The sequence below is a fragment of the Lissotriton vulgaris genome, chromosome 2_1 (genome assembly GCF_964263255.1).
Source record: "Lissotriton vulgaris chromosome 2_1, aLisVul1.2, whole genome shotgun sequence".
Classification (NCBI taxonomy): Eukaryota; Metazoa; Chordata; class Amphibia; order Caudata; family Salamandridae; genus Lissotriton; species Lissotriton vulgaris.
The window spans coordinates 513902603-513923489 of NC_141687.1; the positions used below are offsets into that span (position 1 = coordinate 513902603).

At 47.7% G+C, this 20887-nt stretch overlaps 1 protein-coding gene across 1 annotated transcript in view; it reads right to left on the reverse strand.

Moving 5' to 3' along the window:
- The window catches only part of BOLL (boule RNA binding protein), a 927996-nt gene that overhangs the window by 235542 nt on the left and 671567 nt on the right, over positions 1 to 20887 (reverse strand). The gene's annotated exons all lie outside the window — the stretch shown is intronic.

Here is a 20887-nt window from a genome sequence, read left to right on the forward strand (position 1 = left end):
CGGAATGCTCTTCAGGGTGAGGTCCGAGCAAAAAATATATATATTTTATATATATCCAGTCCAACTGAACTGCTGACCGGAATGATGAGACTGACTAGCGAACCATTATAATATTCTCGGTTCATGTCATCCAAGTCCTAAGGTTCTTAACTCAGAGCAACGGTTGGACTTAAGGAAACACTGGAAAGAGAGGTGTGATGTGATGTTGCCCTGCAATGTAAAACATGAGGTTGGAACTGTGGGTTCAGGGTAAGGTCTTAATTCAGTCTCATGGTTGGAATTGAGGAATCGCTGTAAATAGTTGTTACATTCAATTGCATGTTACCATAGAAATACCAGCAAGAGTACACCGCTGACACTGGACTGAATTAGCAGTTAAGAGCAGTGCATTAGCAAAGGAATGGGCGAGGAGCTACGACTTAGTAGAACATGGATTAGGTTGGAAGAAGCAGATTTGCACTCGCCTGATCCTGTTCAAAGATGGCGCCCGCGGATAGACCTAGGGTGATATACTGCCGATCTGCATTGTCGTTGTACACGTGCAGGCAATGATACGGATAAGGATGATAATAGACCTGGAACATTTTAGCTCATCACGAAAATATCTGGTGGAGCGTGATGAGCGAGTACACTTTTAAATATCATACTTAGGTCACAAGTTGGAATGATGTATGAGCCTGTTTCTAGATGGCGTCGGTGAAAAACTCCAGGGTCACATGCTAGGGGTCTCCCCCGTGACCGGGTCCCGTGTCCGGAAGCCCGAGGGGCTTAAAACGCACACGGAGACAAATCTCGGCGTTCCTGGGATGATTTAAGGTCCTAGGCAACAGACCTGTACGGTGAGGAGTTGGGGGCAGATTGCTTTGACCAACAGCGCATATTTGTAACTTAAATTGCTGCATATGAGAAGCGCTGATTGATAATAGATGTTTTGTGGGTGTCGGGCACATCAAACACGGGGCCGTCAGAGGCACTGCTTTAATACCAGGATTATATGATGAGCCCGACACGCAAAGAGCATGACTGGTCACTGGAAGGACATGGCATTAGAACCCCGATTAACATCCCAGATGCCACGGGGTGAAAACGTTTTTTTCAAATGACGCGCAAAAGTGGCGGGGAGTACAGTGTATACAGTGTGGTGCCCGATTTCAACAAAGGGACTGTGTACAGAGTCTGATGTGAAGGGGAGTGGCTGGTTGACACTGTGTTATGTTTATCTACAGATTGATGCAACAATCAACAGTAGGGTAGAGAGCCATCCAGTGCCAGCCGGTACGAGTGGACGGGGCTGCGCAAGGGTAACATGTTTTCTATTTTACATGGAAGGATTGCGAACACAGTATGAATGTGAGGTGCGGGTCCATTGGTGTTTTAATTGAGGTTATGTTTTCAACTCGACAGCTCCTACACGGATGATGTCCAACTCTGGTGCAGTGACTGTATGGTGAGCCCTGATGAATCTGCCATAAAGATTATCAGGCAGTGAAACATGTCGGCTACAGGTAGAGGTATGCGATTTTAAGCTACCAGCCTTTTTATTTCTCCAGTTTACACCAAATCTATGAATAAAGTTGTGCTATTGGTGTAGCTGTTGATTTTAATCACAGTCTTTGTCACATCAAGGAGCGCGTCCTTGATTCTTTTATTGTGCACCTGTTCTTCTTTTTTACCAATAATGTTGGTTCTTTTCTTTTGGACACTCATTTCTCCTTTTTCTTTTGAGAAGGAATGGCAACCGATGATGAGAAAGGGGCTGGAAAATGGTAACATCTGTCAAGGGCCCCGTGGGTTGTTCGTCCGTGAGGTGCCATTCTTTTTCATCACACATTTTTTTGGGTAATTGACTGTTAAGTGTGGTTGGATGTACTGTTTACAGTGAATCAGCCATCACGGGAATTGTGGAGTTGAATTCTGGTTAAGACCTTCCTCTCTTCTCCACAAACAACTGTTTGATTTGGACGGTTAGGCATAGACAGAACACACCTAACAATATATGGTAGGGGTGAGATTGGATTCAAATGACTAGTGTATTGTTTCCAGTAAATAACGTTTGGCTGCCTGTTAGACTATTGCTAACCTGTGTCCAGGGTACGGGGATTCTTTGATATTGAAACTTGTTTAGTGGGGGGCTATCCCGTTGGTACCCTTAAAAATCCCCCTGGGCTCCTTTTTGAATTACGTCCCACTATTTATACCCCAAGATCCTTCGTTCTCTGCGGGGACAGGGGCCTTTGCCCAGTTCAAATCAGTTCTGACGCACTCTGTTTACCAGACTTCTCCTTTCCTTTCACAGTTCAGGGCAGGCACATCAAGTGCCCCACAGGAGGTGGAGCCAGCATTGTGGAAAACAAGTGCAGTCCTGGAGCACTTTGTGTACAGGACTCCTTCTCTTCTTTCAGTGTGCAGGGCAGCAAAATCAGTGCTCCCCAGGAGGTGGAGCCAGAATTGTGAAAGGAAATCACAGCCCTATTCAAGGTTCAGGTGCAACTCCTCCCTCCCATCTAGATGCAGATCTCTCTATTCACCACTGGGTGACTCAGCCTGTCTCTTGGAATCCCCCAGCCCTGTCACTCACAAAACCTGACAAAGGAATACACAACCTAGCAGAGGCAGATTTGAATGGTTAGAAAAGAAAACACCTACTTTCTAAAACTGGTATTTTCAAACACAGAATGTTAAAACCCACTTCACTAAAATATGCTTTTTATCATTCTGAGTCTAGGCATACTAAACTTGCATTTCTACCATGCTCTCTGAGTCAGTTAGGAATATAAAATGTAATAATTCTAACAGCCCATTCTGGCCTAGGGAGAACAGGTAGCCTAGCAATAGTGAAAAACGAAAATAGCTGTAATATCACTATTAGGACATGCCACACACACCAGGGCATGTCTTACCTTATACTAACAATGCACCATGCCCTTGGGCTTCCTGTAGGGGTGACTGATATGAAGAAAAGGGAAGGTTTAGGGACTGGCAAGTGGGTGCACTTGCCCAGTCAGCATTACAGTACCAGACTGCACGCAGGCTCTGCAATGGCAGACCTTAGACACATTTGACAAGGCTGCTTCTGTGGGTGGCACAACCAGTGCTGCAGGCCCATAAGCAGCATTTGGATTTACACGCCCTGGGCACACTCCGTGCACTGAACTAGGGTCTGACAAGTTAACCAAATAGCCAAACATGGAACCACTGATTAGTACATCAATTTACAACAGGGAGCACTTGCACTGTGGCACTAGATAGCAGTGACACAGTGCCCAAAGCATTTAACACGAGCAAAAACACATGAGGCAAAAGTAAAAATGGAAGGGAGACCCACGACAATGGTGCCAGGTCTAACAATGAGTAATTTCTGACTGACTAAGAAGCAGTGGTAGACCAAGATGTAAATCTTTTTTTTTTACTGTGTCTAGATCTGGATATTTTGCTTGGCCTTCTACATCTGGATGCAGACATGGTTTTGGAAGTCACTTTAGATCTGGAACAGTGAAATAGTGGACTCCCAGATCTTTATGGAGGTTTATAAGGTGAAGCTGTAATCCGTGGGCTACTTATGGACCCTGTTGAAGTAGGAGGAGCACAGATGGTGTGCCTGGAGAAAAATGGGGGAGAAATAGACCCCCTAGGAGATGGACATGGAATGTGGATTTCACTTGTGACTCCTAATGGTGAATAAGTACGAGAGTACTCAGAGTCCGAAGTGTGTGGCACAGGTCTATGCTGTGACCTTTGAAGCCAGCGTGGAGAGATATTTAAAGTCGATTGGGATCTGACCCTTGATGTAAGCAAGGCCTAGATTCAGATGTAGGTGCTAGCAAAGACTGTGACGTGTGTTCAACATCGAATGTTTCCTGTGATGTCGATGGTGGCTATGTTGCTGGTTTAGATGTCAATACCTGCTTCAACATCAATGGGGGGAGGATTGTCGACGATGACTTTGACACAGATGTATGTTTCGACAGCGACCGCAGAGGATGCTTTGACGTCGAGTAAGAAATGCGTTACTTACCTGTAACTGCAGTTATCCAGTATTGGTATCTTTCATAGATTCACATGCCTGAATCATTCCCCGTCGTCGGGGTGGGATTCCCAAGTATATAAAATAGTAATGTCCTAAAGACATATATACAAACTAATAGGCCAAAGGCCTCACATTAGTAACCTATCTGAGTCCTTTTGTGAAAAGGACTAAACTTTGGCCAGGAGCCAATCAGCTACTACCACCCTCTAGAACCTTCCTGGAAGGAGCCCTAGTCCCTCAGATTTTCGTAAGCACCGTGCTAAGCAGTACCTACTGAGAGAACCAAGGTGAGCCCTTCCAGGGGAGGCGGGAGGGTTGCATGTGAATCTATGAAAGATACCAATACTGGATAACTGCAGTTACAGGTAAGTAACGCATTTCTTATCCAGTATAATGGATATCTTTCATAGATTCACATGCCTGAATCAGAGTAGCAAGAAGTAGGCAGCACATTTCGTATAATATAGTATGTAAGACACCTGATAATAACTTATCAATAGTGCAACACAAGAAACTGCAAACAGTAGCAAGATAAGAAATGTGCAATCAGTAGGATAGGAAAGGTGGGATGAAAGGAAGAAAGGTCACCTCTAATGGAATAGATGACGGAGCACCGCTTGTCCCACTGCTGCATCCTTCATAAGTTCAGAATCCAAGCAGTAATGCTTGGTGAACGTATGTGGAGTTTTCCATGTTGCCGCTCTGCAAATGTCGATAATGGGCACTCCAGAAAAGAGCGCCAAGGAGGTGGAAACCGCTCTAGTGGAATAAGCCCGAACCTTGGCCGGCAGAGGATGACCCGCCTGTTGGTGGCAGAAGGCGATAGTTGCAGAGATCCATCTTGAAATGCTCTGCTTTGTCAATGGTAGGCCCTTCCTGGGCCTGCTGAAGGCAATGAACAATTGGTTGGATTTGCGAAATTGCTCTGTTCTATGAAGGTAGAATTTCAGACATCTCTTCAGATCTAAGGAATGTTGAGATCTTTCTGCTGGAGAGGATGGATTAGCGAAGAAAGATCTCAGGACAATAGGTTCATTAAGAAGAAAAGCAGACGGAACCTTAAGTATGAATTTGGGGTTAGTCCGTAGGATGACTCTGTCCTGTTTAAACTGAAGGAACGGGTCCTGAATGCAGAAGGCCTGTAGCTCACTCACCCTCCTTACTGACGTGAGAGCCAGCAAGAGAGCTGTTTTCCATGACAAGTATTTGAGCTCCGCTTTATGTATCGGCTCAAAGGGGTGCTTCATCAATTGTACCAGGACAAGATTGAGCTGCCATGTAGGTGGTAAAGGCCTCACTGGAGGATAAGTCCTGAATAAGCCTTTTAGAAACTGCTTGATCAGTCTATTAGACCACAGAGAAGCACCAGACAAAGAGCGTCTGAATCGAGATATGGCTGCCAGATGGACCTTGATTGAGGCATGAGCCAGTCCCGAGTTGGCTAGGTGAAGCAGGTAGGGCAGCAATTGTGCCGGAGATGACGAGAACGGGTGCAGATTGTTAGCTTTACACCATAAACAGAATCTCTTCCACTTAAGGGAATATGTCTTATTGGTACTGTCAGCCCGGGCCCGGGCTAGGACAACTCTGCAGTCCTGAGGGATATCTAGGTCCTGGAACTCTCTGAACTCAGGAGCCAAGCCGATAATCTGAGAGATGTCAGATCTGGATGCTGGACTTGCCCCTGGTTCATGGTGAGGAGATGTGGGTAAGGCTTGAAAGGAATCGGAGGCTCCAGCGATAGAAGGTGGAGTTCTGTAAACCAGTGTTGGCGTGGCCACGCTGGGGCTACCAGGATCAAAGTGCAATGCTCTGCTTTCAGCTTCCGAAGGACCCTGGGGATCAGGGGAAATGATGGAAAAGCGTAGGCAAAGACGTTGCACCATGTCATCGAAAATGCATCCCCGAGAGACCCTTTCTGGGGAAACCTGCTTGCGTAATGTTGGCATCTTGCGTTGATCTTCGTCGCAAACAGATCCAGGGGAGGCCTGCCCCATCTGGAGAACACTGCGTCGAGGGCATGTTGGTCTAGCTCCCACTCGTGGCAGATGGAGCGTTGCCTGCTTAGGGAGTCCGCCAGGGTATTGTCTGCTCCTGGGACGTACTCCGCCCTCAGCGAGATGTTGTGTTGGAGTAGCCACTTCCAAATTTTCTGTGAATCTTGAGACAGCGTCATGGATCGAGTTCCCCCTTGCTTGTTTAAGTAGTGCATTGTGGTGGTGTTGTCCGTCCTCACAAGCACTGGGGAGTTCCTGATTCTGAGCAGGAAAGCTCGAAGAGCCAGGTATACTGCCCTCAGTTCTAACAGGTTGATGTGGAGCAGTTTCTCCGCTGGCAACCACTGACCATGTATCTGAAGTTCCTGCAGGAACGCACCCCATCCTTCTAACGATGCATCGGTTGTTATCACGTGTGGGGAGACCGGAAGCAGGAATGGTAGGCCTTGGCTCAGATTTTTTAGTTGAAGCCACCAGTGTAGGGCATTCACCATGAACGGGGTGATTCTGAGTCGATCGTCGAAGGATCCCGTACTTTGAATCCACTGGGCAGACAGCGCCTCCTGTAAGGGACATATATGAAGGCGGCAGTGTGGAATCAGGAGGATGTTGGAGGACATCATTCCTAGCAGTGACTTGAAAAGTCACACCTTGATGGTCTTTTTGAGCTGAATGTTTGCTGCCAGAGACCTCAGTTTGGCCTGACGTTCCTGAGATGGAAAGGCCTTCTCTTGATGTGTGTCCAGAATCGCCCCCAGGAAAGTGAGCCGTTGAGAGGGCTGTAGTACTGACTTTTCCTGATTGAGTGTAAGTCCTAGATTTTCGAAGAGCTGAAGACAGGCGTTAGAAGACCAGCTCCCGCCTTCTAGAGTAGGGGACTTGATGAGCCCGTCGTCCAGGTAGGGGAATACCTGGTGATGTTGTTGGCGAAGGTAGGCTGCCACTGGAGATAGGCATTTCGTAAAAATGCGTGGCGCCGACTTTAGGCCGAAAGGCAACACTCTGAACTGGTAATGTCTGCCCGCCACAGTGAATCTTAAGAATTGGCGGTGACTTTTGTGGATGAGTATGTGGAAATAGGCATCCTGGAGGTCTAAGGACACCATGAAATCCCTGGAATTGAGGAGTTGTAACACCTCTTGAATGGATACCATCCGGAAGGATTGTTTTTTGAGGTATGTGTTGAGGTTCCTTAGATCCAGTATAGGTCTCCATTTCTTCTCCTTTTTTCGTATCACAAAGAATCGTGAGTAGAATCCTTTCCCCCTCTGACCTATGGGAACTCTCTCTACAGCTCCTTTTTGAAGCATTAGTGAGAGTTCCGCTTGAAGAAGATGAAGATTCTTGTGTGGCATGGGACATGGAGGGTTCGAAGGAGGAGTGTCCACAAACTCCAGGATATGCCCGAACCGAACCAGTTGGAGAACCCAACGATCCGTAGTTATTTTTTGCCAATTGTGGAAGAAGTTGGAAATTTTTCCTCCAACTACGTAACATGGAGAAGAAGATGTTTGAGAAAGAAGACACTGTCTTCTGGGGGGATCTTTCTTTCCTCCTCTCCCTCGAAAGGAGGACTTGTTGTAAGAGGACTGGCCTTGTTGTTGCCTCTGTTGGTATTGAGGCTTGTATTGCTGGGAAGAGCCGTAGGTGGATTTGTACCCCTGGTATCCACCTCTTGTTTGTTGGCCTCTTCCTCTGGAGCCTCGAAAGGAAATATTCTTGTACTGTAGTGTTCCCAGGGATCTTGCGGTCTCGGTGTCTTTCTTGATACCCTGGAGCATCTCGTCGATATGCTTCCCGAAGAGAAGCTCGCCATCGAACGGCATATCCAGTACTTTGGCTTGAATGTCCGGTCGGAAAGATGTAGCTTATAGCCAGCCTTGGCACCTAAGGACCTCCGCCCCCGCCAGCTGGCGAAATCCTGTTGAGGCGAAGTCCATCGCCACATCAATAATCTCCGATGCGGACCGCTCTCCTTCAAGGAGGATTTTCTTGACTTCCTCTTTCTGCTCCTCTGGCAGAGAGCCTAGGTATGGTGCTACATCTGCCCACATCTGGCGATTGTATCGTCCCAGGAGCGCAAGTGAGTTCGCTGCTCTGACGTTAATGGCCGACATCGAGGAGAACCTCTTTCCGATGTTATTGAGTTTACGACCTTCCTTGTCCGGAGGCGCAGTCAGTGCGGCAGCCGGATTGTTGGATTTCCGCTGCGCGGCCTGTGTGATCACAGAGTCCGGTTTAGTATGGCCTGTAAGACATGCTGGTGCCTTGTCCGGGGCCTTGTATTTCTTATCAAGTCTGGCCGGCACTGGAAGCAGAGATGAGGGGTTTTGCATAATCTTTAATCCCTGATCCCAGATGTGTTCGATAATCGGGATTGACCGGACCGTCTTTTTGTATGGCTCCTTAAAGTCATATAAGAAGCAGTCCTGAGGTTGTGTGGTCATTTCTAATTTGAACCCCGCTGCTGCACGTTCTATGATATTGTGAAACCCCCCGATGTCCTCCGGAGGAGAGTCCGCCTGTGCCTGATCTGGGGAAGCAGGATGTGAGATGACATATTCGTCCCACTCGTCCTCTTGTATTTCTCCCTCTTCTTGTTGACCCTCCTCTTCCTCTTCCACTGCTTCCTGTTCGTCCGAACATTGTTGCGGAGTCAGGGACACAGGATCTGGGGTAATAACCAGTGGAGGTGGTTTATGGCGAGCAGGAGGGGCAGATGATACAGCTTGAGGTGGTACCATTGGAGGTGGCGGGGCAGGTGGGAACCGCTCTTTGTAGTCCGCTAAAAGGAATTGGAGGTCCATGACAATTGAAGCCGGGAGGCTCACCATAGGCTGTGGAGGGGAAAGCAAATGATATTCCTCTTGATAAGGAGCGTCTTCCTGATCCATGTCTTCGTTGTCTGAACGTTCATGTACCTTAACAAGTAGTTGTGATGGGCTTGTTGCCACTGGGAACATGGCTCCATCATCATAGTCCTCAGTCTCCAGTAGATTGGCCGGCGGCAGTGGCTGGACTCTGCTAGGAGACGTCGCTTCTGGCATCAGGGTTTGGTTGTCATTTTGAAGTGTGTATAAATACACTTTATCTTGGGAGAGCCTTCCGTCGACAGGGTGGTCGTCGACGTCTTCTCCGAAGACGATGTCGTAGACGGTATCGGCGTCGACGGTGTTTTCTTCGTCGACGGCAGTGTTGGCGTCTTCTTTGACGGTACTGTCGTCGACGGCTTCGTCGACGGTCTTGTCGTCGACGGCTTCGTCGACGCTGGTGTCGACGGCTTTGTCGACGCTGGCGTCGACGGCTACGTCGACATTGGTGTCGACGGCTTCGTCGTCAATGGCCTCGTCGACGAAGTGGACGTCGACGTCGAAGGGACTTTCGTCGACGACGAAGGCTTCGGTTTCGTCGACGAAGGAGCTGTCGACGACGGAAGTGTCGTCGACGGTCTTTTGACAGGAATAACAGATGGTATAGACCTACCAGACGACGACTAAGTTGAAGTAGATGTCGTCAAGGCGGTGAAGGCAGACGCTGTCGACGTAGAGATGGTGACTGTCGACGCTGTCACTGGCAAGGCAGAAGACACAAGCACAGGCTTCTTGAATGTAGTTTCCTGAAGAGAAGTCTTCACTGCCATGGTCTTTGGACAGCCCTCTGAAGACTTAGGCGTCTTCTTTTGAGGAGGCCTATTAGACGGACCTGGAGAAGTCTGTCTCAGCCTTTTAGAAGAGGAGTGTGAGCTCCTGAAGGAACACTTGCTCTCACCTGAGGAGACTGCTTGATCTTTGTCCTTCAGTCTCTGGAGCCACAGAAGCAGGCGTCCCTCTCTGTCCTTAAGAGTCTTGACAGAGAAAGTGCGACAGACCTTACAGTCCTTGGCAGAATGGTCGAGGTAGAGGCAGTCTTCATGTTTGTCATCTACATGCAGTCTCAGCTTCTTACACGAGGCACAAGGTCTAAAAAGCCCTTTTTTAGGAGTGGTAGACATAGTAGACTCTAGCCCTCCTTACAACAGCAAGAGAAAATATGGATAAAGTCCAGTAAAAACCAGAAACCTGAGCAGAGCTCAGAGGAGACTCCCTTAGCACGACGTGCGGTAGAAAATCTGAGGGACTAGGGCTCCTTCCAGGAAGGTTCTAGAGGGTGGTAGTAGCTGATTGGCTCCTGGCCAAAGTTTAGTCCATTTCACAAAAGGACTCAGATAGGTTACTAATGTGAGGCCTCTGGCCTATTAGTTTGTATATATGTCTTTAGGACATTACTATTTTATATACCGGGGACTCCCACCCCGACGACGGGGAATGATTCAGGCATGTGAATCTATGAAAGATACCCGTAATACTGGATAATGGTTCAACCCCATCTTTTGACGGCGTACCTTTTGACAGCGACTACACCGGTTGTTCTCAACGCCATATTTCTCAACGTTGAACCGGAACGTCTCCTCTTGTGATGATGATGTCTCTCTCTGGATGTCGCTCTGCCAGAGTCGTTGGAGCGAGAGGAGGGCTCTTTGGAATAAGACTGACCTTCCCCAAGGCCTCTTGATGAATAAGTTGTAGTAACTTGCCTTCTTTGTTGGAGACCATGTCGTCTGATCTTTTCTCCGTCTCTTAAGGTATGCTTGGAGAATGTCTGACAGTGACCACAAGTCTCAGGATGATGAGACTCCTGAAGGTAAACAATACAGACAGAGTGAGGGTCTGTCTGAGCCTTTTTCCTCCCAAAGGAATGACACTTAATAAAAAGTGATGGCATTCTTGACAGGAAAATAAACTATTTTCTGTCAGAAGAATGCACTCCAGGTGTCGAAAAATGTCAAATGACTTTCAAAAGAAAGTGTTTGGCAAGTTTCCTGTGTTTTTGGCCACAATGGCAGAGCTCAGTGCTCCAGGAACGTGTCTGCAGAGCCAGAAAAAATTAACAGACTTACTGTCAAATGTGAGGGATGATGGAATACGGGGGGGGGGGGTACTGTGATGTTCTTAACGGTACAGTGCCAATGTTCTCTACTATTATCATATACTCTTTCCTTTTCCTTTTAAATAAAGGTTTGTGAAAGATATACTAAAGTCATTTTTTTTATTAATGACATATTCCAGTGTAATTGTAATCTTTTCAAAATGAAAGCTCAATGTAATCTGGCCATTTTAGCCTTTCTTTAAGCTGCAGCCATACAAGTAAGGTACTTTGTACAAAGTTAATTATACATATACATATATAAACAGTTTAAGAGTGCAATGGGTTCTCCACACTTGGAGTGAACTATTCAGTGCTTATGTCTAATGAAGTGGAACGCCTGGAAGCGAACTACTCTCACTTAGATGGAGCAAATCATGGCAAAATGGAAACACAAGAGTCAGAAACAATAACGCGAGTTGGAATGGACACATTTATCAATTCACAAGATTGTAATTAACTTAGAGAGCACACTATTTCAGAATGCATCTGCCTGACTGGACAACGGAGTACCTTAACCAAATTCACCCTGCATTTAGTGACCAGTGTACATGTTCCAAAAATACAACTGGAACATGGGAGAACAAATTTTTGGAGTGCTCAAACTTCACAAATATTAGTCAAGTATATTTTAAGCTCTATATGGTGCTCTGAGCATTCCACTAGCCACACCCTAAAACTAAACAAGCATTTACAATCCATTTGTTTTGTTTTTTTGTTTTTCTTTTGTAAAACAAAAAAAAGTCATTGTATTTAAAATGCCAATTGCTAAAGGTTTAGTTTAAGCTATTGGCATTGTTAATACCAATGCCTTTTATTTATGTTTTAAAAAAGGAAAAAAAAAATGTAATTTACAATGTCAATAGCTCCAAATAATGTCAGTGCGAGACCTATTGCATTGTAAAGGCTTGTTGATATGGCCGCTGCACACTTACAAGACAGTGACCACAAAGTCTAGAGTTCCTCTCTCCAACTTCCAAGCCCAGACATGGAGGACGTTGCTGCATATTACTCTGCACATGGAGTGACACCATGCAGCCTCTTAGCATGGTCAAATGAGACATTCAATGACCTTTAGAGTCTGTGGACGAAGTTGCATGTGCAGGTTTGACTGTGGCCTTTCCGCAAACAGGTCCCACGTGATGACCCGGTGCAGTCCAGTGTCTGAGCAGTGTCTCTTGGTAGAAGCCCTCCAGAAGCAGTGCAACACACAGGAAGCCACATGGGTCTTCGGAGTGGTAGAATAATTATGGGGATTAAAGAAATGTTTATCCAGTGCAGGTCCTTACCTCGCTGCTGCCTTAGATATAAATGTCCTTTTCACAGCGCCCAGACATGCCCTTGGTGTGCGACCCAAACTCAAGCCCCTGAAAAGTGCTTCAGACCACACAGCTGCTTGCTCTGTCCCGAACACTGGTTCAGGAGGGGTAGTGTCAAACTGCTAAACGCAGATTACAGTGCAATGCCCACTCATCACATTGGCCGGTCGAAACAAAACGGTAGCCTTTCTAGCCCCGCTGAGTGCAGGTGTCATCCCTGTGATCAGGGAGGCACTGTGTTGCCACCCCCTCCCCCCCACACTTCTATTAAGACACTCTTCACAGAACACTATCCTTAAACAGCCAACAATATACCACTCAACAAAGCTCGACACCCAGAGGTCATCAGTGGGAGAACATGATGTACCCACCTGTTCATGGGCCCACAAACCAAGCACTACACGCAACACACGTTTGGGTAAGGACCTATGTAGTTTCCACCAGTGCATATTTGGTGATTGTCATTTGAATAGCCTCATCGAGGGCATAGGGTAAGCAGAGAAGCATATAGGGAGACAACGAGAAAACATGCACTTTCAGGCTGCACAAAAAGAACAAGTGGCGGACTGTGGGGACGGCCTGTGCCTCATTGGTGGGGGTGGAGAGAAGATACAGTCTCCCCTGCCTTGGTGATCGCTAACACAGGCTGTTGCTCAGTGCGGTCTGGGGAAGAAGCAGGGGGGAGCTGTGGTCTCCAGTGGAGTGAGGACCACCCCGGCTGGCCATCCAGCACGTGCTGTGGCCAACATCAAAGGGACCGGTCTGTGTCGCTGCCGGAACCCCGAAGAAACCTTCCTGCTGAGTTGTGGTGCTGGGGAGCGTGGTCCGCCCTTTCCTCGTGGACATGGACCAGGTGGGGGCCACTGCGTCGGAAATATTGCCTTCTTGCTGCCCATGCACTAAGTGCCCTGTGCATGTGAAACACACTTGCATTGCTGATGATCTAGCTGTGCCTCTGCTGTGAGTGAAGCTTGTCGCTACATGTCCACTAGTCCAAATCCCATATTATTGACTGTCAGTTCTGTTTTCTTCACATTTAGTATGCTCATTATAAATGCAGAACTACGAATACCAGAATCACAACAGAGACACACCGAGTGGTTGCGCATGTGGAAAAGGACACGTGTGCCCTTTGCAGGAGAAGTAGAAAGCAGAGAGAAAGGGAAGGGTGTTTGGAAGGCGCAAGAGGGAGGGAGAAGGCGTTGCACGTGCTCAGAGTTAATTAGAGAATTACAGGTGTGAAGGGGGTGGGGGACTAAACATTCACTAAAGAGGAATAAGCAACGAGAGAAAAAGAAGAAGCGGAAAAGAGGCACAGAAGGGGGCTCAATGAGAGATAAATACTGTACAATGCTTTCAGAGCAGGAGTGGAAACAGGAGGAGGGGTTGGAAAGGATGGGGAGGTTTAAATGGAAAGAAATAAGACAGATGGCTGTAAGGAAGGACAGACGGAATAACTCACTGCCAAAGAGGCTCCCCGCACAGAGTCGGAGCCGGACTCCGGAGCCTCTCTTGCCTACTACCGTCGGAGTGAGCTGCGGCGACAATGCAGTGGTCCTGAGGGCCCCGCTGGCGGTGAGAAGTCACAGATCAGGCAGTGGGCCGGAGTCCGAAGACGTGCACGGGTGAGAGGGCCCTGCCTGGTTTCAGATCGGAGAGTCTGCTGCAGGGAAACCTCAGGTGCCGTGAGCCAAAGACAAGCCATGCGCGTGCACAGCTCTTGTCCGGGCAGGCCTGGCGAGCACATGGTTTGTCTCCCTTCCGAACCCAAGTCAACAATAATAGTCTTGCCAAAGCGAAGCAGCGCATGAGCTGCGTTCGCTAGGCAAGACCTAAAAATGGTGCCTTTGCATACAATTAGTGAATGGATGTATGCACTTGTGCAACAGTTTTCACTGCTATTTTAATGTGAAAAATGTTAATAGGAAGCAAGATCTTCGATTAACAAGGAGTGTAGGGCTGTACCTCTAACTTCAGAAAATCTGAAATGCAGAAGGATAGCATGAGGATTCTGGTGTTTAAGAATAGCACAGACTTTTACGTTTCGATCTTCTATCCTTTTTTTTTCTTCTATTCTATGCAATCTTTCATCTTCTCTATGAGGCTCTCAGATGTTTGGTACTATTGGCTGATTAGGCAGGAACAGCAAAAGAACTGTTCTTCGAATATTCTCGCTGCTCCCGTTTCCAGCAAAAGTCACCGAGAAGACCGTCAACAAGCAGCTGGCCGCCTTCCTCGAGACGAACGGATCCCTCGACCCCTCGCAGTCTGGCTTCCGGGCCAACCACAGCACCGAGACCGCCCTGATCGCAGTCACCGATGACATCCGAGCACTGCTCGACAGCGGAGAAACAGCAGCCCTCATCCTCCTAGACCTCTCCGCGGCCTTCGACACTGTCTGCCACCGTACACTAGTGCAGCGACTCAGCAACGTCGGAATCCAGGAGAAGGCACTGGGGTGGATCACCTCCTTCCTCGCCGGAAGGACACAGAGGGTCCGCCTCCCCCCGTTCAGGTCTGAAGCCACCAAAGTCATCTGCGGCGTTACTCAAGGCTCCTCGCTCAGTCCAACCCTCTTCAACGTCTACATGTGCCCCCTCGCAGACATCGCACGCCAGCACAACCTCAACATCATCTCCTACGCCAACGACACCCAGCTGATTCTCTCCCTCACCAACGACTCCGCCACCGCCAGAGCCAACCTTCACGAAAGGATGAAAGAGGTAGCCGAATGGATGAAGAACAGCCGCCTGAAACTGAACTCGGACAAGACGGAAGTCCTCTTCCTGGGATCCTCACCCTCCGCCTGGGACGACTCCTGGTGGCCCCCCGCCCTAGGCAGCGCACCCAAACCAACAGACCACGCACGCAACCTGGGCTTCATCCTGGACTCCTCGCTCTCCATGACCAGACAAGTCAACGCCGTCTCCTCGTCATGCTTCAACATCCTGCGCATGCTACGTAAGATCTTCCGGTGGATCCCCACCGAGACCAGGAAGACGGTCACCCAGGCCCTCGTCACCAGCCGTCTGGACTACGGCAACTCCCTCTACGCCGGAACTACCGCCAAACTCCAGAAGAGACTCCAGCGGATCCAGAACGCCTCAGCACGTCTCATCCTGGACATCCCCCGTCACAGCCACATCTCCGGACACCTGAGAGACCTGCACTGGCTCCCGGTCAACAAGAGAATCACCTTCCGACTCCTCACCCACGCACACAAAGCCCTACACAACCAAGGCCCAGGATACCTCAACAGCCGCCTCAACTTCTACGCTCCCAAACGCCAGCTTCGATCGACCGGCCACGCCCTCGCCGCCGTCCCTCGCATCCGAAGAGCCACCACAGGGGGACGGTCCTTCTCCTACCTCGCCGCCAAGACATGGAACTCCCTCCCGACCCACCTCCGCCTGACCCAGGACCACCTCGCCTTCAGGAAGCAACTCAAGACCTGGCTGTTCGAGCAGTAGCGGACCCCCTCCCCTAGCGCCTTGAGACCCTCTGGGTGAGTAGTGCGCTATATAAATGCATTGATTGATTGATTGATTGATTGAGACCGTTCATGTAAAAACGTAGAACTTTAAGTACTAAATAGTCATTTTTTTAAAACAGAATAAAATATATGCAAGACATTTTTCGAACTTTACGTGAATATCAAGAATGGAGGATTGTCGATTGTCTACTGATAATCATTTTTTGTATGAACTTCAATGGTTTGCGTCAATCAAAATTAATATGATATGATATGTTGTTTTTGGGACCTATTGGCTCTGCCAATCTTTGTTAGCAATTTTATGCATCACCCCCGATGCAGTGCAGCATCGCTAAAGCGTAAAAAGAAAAAAAATAACCTATAATGATTCTGCCTGCCTCATTTTGCACAACACACATGCAGATAGCCTACAAAATGAGATGGAGACTTTTTTTTTAATTCGCCAATCCAAGTTTGATTAGTAAATTAACAAGCATTTACAATGCAACGGTTTCGTCTTTGGAAAAGCCAAAGCCCCACTCCTTGTGATTTTCACTTAATTGTCTGGCAACAGCTGCACAGTCAAGCAAGAACATAAAAAACTATTTATTAGATCATGACACCCTGTGTATTCCGTACTATTTGGGTAGATAAAATTCATTGAAAAGCAGCTGTGGAGCTTTGGGTTGAACAGAAGATTGTGCACTGACCAAATACCTGGAACAGGCTGTTCATTCCATCCTCGGCATGCTACCCTTAGGAATGTTCTGGCCTTAATTTGGACTTTTCCCAACCAGGGGTACTTGAAGCAGTCAGGAATTTTTGAAATTGTGGGAAATGGAGGAACAAAATTTCAGCTTCATTGTTATGTAGGCAGGCCTGATTGGATGTAAGATAAGACATGCAGTTGAAAGCCCAATTTCATATCCATGTTAAGCTTGCAAAGCATGGTGTGGATTACAACTAAATATTTAAACCTTCTCTACATAACTTTATAAAGTATAGACTCTAAACTTGTAGAATTCTCAGCTCTGTGTGATAGCACTATTAGGGCCCTCATTATGAGTACACACAAAATCTGCCTCAATTTTTCTCATCCTTGGAGTTACGCTATAGAGGGTTTTGGAAATTCTGGAGGTGATGAAAGGTCGGGCTATTACATCAGGGCTCCTTAGATATTACCAGGGGAATCAGTAATTCTGGGTCCAATTCCCTGGTTATTGCTCATTTTACCCTGGATTCTCACACTGAGATTTTGGCAACAAAGCAGATCTCTTAATTCACAGGTATTCATCCCACATAAATGTAGAGGCCTCTGATTATGAGGTCCAAGGTGCGGCATGAGTAGGTCTATTTCTTCCCAAATCACATTCTACATATCTTATTACATTTTGCTAGTTCAGCATGATTGGCCACGCTCAGTGGGCGCACTTAGTTCATGACTATTTTTCACCTGCCTTGTCTAAACCCGGGTTCGGCAGGCTGCCGTAATCCATAATCAACCGCAATTGGCTAGCTGGCACCAAAGCAGGGATTATAACTGTTGCAAAATGACTGCAAGCAGCAGTTTTCCCCACTTGCATTTTGGTAGAAAAGACCTGGAAAAAGCAAGCAGGGAAGAACAGAAATATAGTGAATTTTGTAGCTCAGATCGGGAGAAATGATGTGGTAATGTCACATCACTTACAGTATCACCCATGGTTTGGCCTAGCTTGACCTTTGCCCTCCTGCCAGATTTGCATTCGACCAGCGTTCTCCTCAGCAGACATAAATTGAACACGGAGGGCAGAAGGGGCCCGAGCAGCATTTATGCAGGTGCATTTCATCAGAAGGCTTTACTACTACCTTGAGTGCTAAAACAGATGTTACCAAACCCCCACTGTTTCTCATTAACGCTGACAGCAGTTCCACGAGACCCTGATTAATATTTGCTGCATTCAAACACACAGCTAATTACAGCTAATATTTAATTAAGAGAACTGGGCTTTTCGAAGAATTCTCAGTAGCAACTTTCAACACTGCGCTGCAGTGTTCCTGCAGGTATGGGCTGGGGGATTCGAACTCCCTACAGGCCACCGTCTTCAGACTGCCCTTCAACGGTCATTAGATCTGTCGACTGCACGTGGCGCGAGGATGAGGATCCCTTATAAAGCAATCCCTGGCAGACGTGAGGAGAACAAAAGATGGCAGGCAGTCAGACTCTGCTCAGTGCTCTGGCCTGGAATCTAATGAAAACCACATTTCAGCTCCCAAAATATGCCTTACGTGGCATTGCACGGAACTGCTCGCGAAGAAGTGGCTGAACAGAAAAGTAGAGAATAAAAGGGAGAACCTGAAAAATCATACATACCCTATGGATGAAAACTGTTTTCTGAACAAAAATAAATCGATACTAGTAGAAGCCGTGCATTTTCTAGCCTGCATTAAGTCTCGTAAGTGCCTGTCTCCGTAGTTTACGGTGGCAGCAGTTTTCATAAAACAAAAGGAAGTTTTTACGTAGCAAGCAATGGAATCAGCACAGCGTGTGCATCTCTATTGAGGATGTGTGGAATGAACATGCAGATAGATATAGATAGATAGATAGATAGATAGATAGATAGATAGATAGATAGATAGATAGATAGATAGATAGATAGATAGATAAACAAAACACAGACACACTAGTACACAGATTGGTAAACAGAAACATGCTGTCTTTTACTCAAAGCAAACATGGAATGATAGACAGATGTATTGATACAAATACAGTCACACACATCAACACAGCTCCCATTTAACGTCACAACTACACCTGCCAACATTTGAAATAGCGGTATTTTGTTTCTTTTTTTTTACCACTCAAGTGGCATAACGTTTGCGAAATGAAGCCGCATCTACTGTAGTTAAAAAAAGCTAAGCCATCTCTTTCCTCGGGGCAGTAACACAAAGCCGCAGAAATGAAGTGCGCACATGCTGCTGCCGTTAACCTGCTGCTGGCGGGTGTCTCCGCTCCAGATACCACGCACTGCGGGGGGCGGGGAAGGTGCCTGCTGAATGACTTGGGCAGCAGGGGCTCGCGCGGCGCGGGACAGATTAACACCCGCAGTGCCCTCCCTGTGACGCAACGCCAGCGCCGAGCGGAAAAGAAAGTGAAATACCTGCTGCACCATCCTGCTCCCGCTCTCCTCCATAAACTTAGCAGATGCTCCAGTCCCCGGCCCCGCAGCATCTGCCCAAAGCGGGCATCAATTATGGATGAGGAGGTGTGCGCAGGGCGCGCGCGAGAGCCGGCGGGACGGGAGGGTGGAGGGGCGACACTGTCCCACGCGCTCGCGGGATCCGCTCGCCTCTCAGCCTGCCGGGCTCGAAGCCGAGGTCTCTGCTGTGAGAAAGGCGCTTACGACGTGAGTAAGCGCCGGCAGACGCAGGGCACACGGAAAACTGTTTAAAGGAAACCACGAACTCGTGTAAAGAAACGTAAACAAGTCAGGTCCCGGGCCGGCCAGCCAATCACAGCGCGGCCCGGGAATGACGTCACTGGGGTGTCCCGGGCCGGCAGCCAATCGCAGCGCGGCCCGGGACAAAGGGGCGGGGCTTAAAAAAAGCCCGAGAAACGCCCCCGAATCGCGTTTTCTCTGAGAAAGCGTGATAGACAGCCTCTGTCTTCCAATGGCTAGCCTCCATTTATGGAGCTAGCCAATTGGAAACAGAGGCTGTCCTAACCTCACTACTGAAAACAAAAGATTTCGACTGGGAGGGGCTTCGCCCCTCGCCAAAAGTCGAAACCTAAAAATGAGGGAAATTAGCTCAAAAGAAAGGTGAAAGAGAGGAGCATGGAGCTGTTGGTGGAACTACGAGCAAGAAAGCAACATGGGAATTAAGCACCCAAGGGCAAGCACAACATGGAGGGGTCAGTAGGCGAGAGGCGAGAGTAGGAACAAGGGCGAGAGAGAGCCACACGGACTGTAGAGGAAGAAGGAAGAGGAGTACACAAGGGAGGCAGCTGGAAAAACTTTACACTCTTGTGAAGTGTTTAACAAAAAAAAACAAGCAGTTGTAATGCAATAAGTGTCGCATTTGTGATGCACACACACAATACCCCTCCTCACCTCAACCCCCAGCTCCTCTGTAAGGCTCAACATGTGTCTGAGAGTAGTTTGTGCTGCTCTGGTAACTGACGTGCTGAGACCACAGCCGGCATTAACTGCCCATGTATTGTGCTTAGAGTGTCCTCTGGCTCCAAAACACTACTTACAGTGAAGGAGGATCAGTCAGTGCTAGGCCTTTGAGCTTCGTGGCTCAGCTGATCAGTTCCCTGTGAGTTTAAAGAGGGCACCATGCTAAAATTTAAAGCGTGCTGCGCAATCACAGTAATTTAAATATAATGATTTTTTTCGAAAATACAAAGCGCGGTGTCCTTGCATATTCAACCTATTTGCACGGCGGCTCCAGAAGAGGATGCCGTGCCATTGTGATAAAAAGAACCCCATGAAATTCGGTGCCGTAAAAATAATGATGAACGAGGGCGCTGTGGTAAAATAAAAAAGCATGGCACCTGTGCACTGTGCATGGCGGCCCGTAAAAAAACAAGTTCAAAACAAACGCAGCCTACAGACCAATGTTGATGGGTGCAAACGTATATGTTATAGGTGAAATAACAGAGCCTTTACACTATGCAGAAAATGCGTATCACCATAAATTGTCGGAAGGTGGTGGGAGGGCGGCAGCAGTGACTGCAGTAACCTTTTTCAAAAAAGTTCTGAGAACAGATGAAAAAAGTAAGCATAAGAAGACTGGCTTGGCCAGTGCTCCTTAGCTTTGACCAGAAGTGCGGTATCGGCTGCATGAACGACTTAGGAGGCAGCAAAGAAGAGTGACATAGGAGTGATCCAATGGTAAGTAGGAGGCAGGATTAGAGTTTACAGCAGGTCTTGCAGACAAAGCATGCGCACTGCACTGCCTAGGTTCGAAACACAAGTAAAACATCCATGCTTCAGTGTAGGGCCAAACACAAGAAAAGGCAGTAAAGCCCACATAAACTAACAAATAAAAAGCAAGGAAATGAGAGTGACAATAAAGCCAAACAGTGGTTAGCAAAGGTGTGCTTTAAGCTCACTGCATGAAGACAATA